This window comes from Triticum dicoccoides, chromosome 5A (assembly GCF_002162155.2).
Source record: "Triticum dicoccoides isolate Atlit2015 ecotype Zavitan chromosome 5A, WEW_v2.0, whole genome shotgun sequence".
Lineage (NCBI taxonomy): Eukaryota > Viridiplantae > Streptophyta > Magnoliopsida > Poales > Poaceae > Triticum > Triticum dicoccoides.
The window spans coordinates 191,413,346-191,414,972 of record NC_041388.1 but is presented as its reverse complement, the minus strand read 5'-3'; positions in this window follow the sequence as shown (position 1 = coordinate 191,414,972).

Genomic DNA, 1,627 nt, shown 5'->3' with positions numbered 1-1,627 from the left:
TGAACCCTAAGATAGATAGTGGGGTACCTCTTCGGTCAGCCCCCGTCCCGGCTGCGGGTTGTTCTTCCTTAACTCCGGCGAGCCCCCCAACCCCTGAAAATCGACTGACCTAAAAGTCGATTCAGTCAACTGAAGGGTGGCTTAATCGGAGCAGAGCAGCAGCACTAGCGAGGGGGGAGCAGCAGCAGCAGCTGGGGAGCGAGCGATTGAGCGAGAGCCAGAGCAGCAGCAGCAGATCCGGCTGGTATGGACGCCGCCGCCGAAGGGGCCTCGCACTGGGGGAGAGCTGCCGTGGAGATGTCGCCCGCGGCGCTGGCTTCAAGGTAGCTGTTCCATGGGGGTAAAGGATGGAGCACCGTCGGCGCCGGGGGGTCGAGTTAAGGAGAAGGTGCGATGCGATGAGTGTACAACCTCTTTAGTGGCGCCGAGTAGGCCTCGGCTTCGTCCGAGGAGTCGGTGAGGATGCTGCGGTTCCGGTGGAGCGGGTTAAGGCGGCGCTGTGGGGATGGAGTAGCCGCGATAGACGAGGCGATCATCGGAGCAGCACCTTGGAGGTGGAGGACGGGGCGGCTGAACCGCGGTACGGCGTGATGGACGATGGATCCTCATCAGGGGAGGTGGACGAGGGACGTCGAGCTGTTGGATTGGACGACGTTTTCGGGGAAGAGGCTCCGGCTGGGCAGCGGTGACATGGCGGACGGAGGAGGGTGGGGTTTCGTGGCTGGAGCGGAGAGGTTATGGCGGCCTGGGATTTCGAATGGCGAAAAGGGGGCGATGGGAGGGGGTGAAGCATGACTTAGGAACGCGCTTGTCCAAAATGTAGGGTGTGTTACAAAAGTACCCCCCCACACACACACACCGATTTGAACTAGCGGCCCTTTCGGCTCAGGGTTAGAAGGGGGATTTCGCGTGTCGGGATTTGGCAGCTTGAGGGAGTTTTCGCGCGCGTTGTAATTTCGGGATAGCAAGGCGCGGGTTGTGAAGGCGCCAGTTTTGGGAGCACGATATCTGAATTTTCGGGATATAACAAGACGCGGGTTGAATTTTAGGGAGAAGCCTAATGTGTAGTAATATTGTACTTGTACGTACCAAATTAATTCGCACTTCCCTCAACCAAAAAGAAAACGAAAAAAATAAAACTATTCACACCACACAAAGAGAGAGTCTTGCCCCGTTTTACTATACAAATGCTATTCAAAGCTACTCCCTCCTTCCATCTATATAGAGCCTAATGCGTTTTTATGCTAACTTTGACCAAATATTAGAGCAATGATATATGACATGCGACTTACACAAAGCACACTGTTAAATTCGTCTGTGAAAGGTTCTTTCAATGATATAATTTTCACATTGTGCATGTCATGTACTATTAATCTTGTCAATAGTCAAAGGCCGTCTTAAAAATCTCATTACGCCCTATATAGATGGAAGGAAGGAGTATGAATCCATGTTATGTCTGATTAAATTTTTTCGCTTGCTGTATAATGCATGTAACCTACTCATACCAACATTTTAGTGCATTCCAAATGTCTATACTACCGCTGCAATTCGAACTAAATTTGAATTCGTTTCTCTATTTCAATAAGAATCTACAATCATGATTGTTGCCAACTTCAACCATCATAGT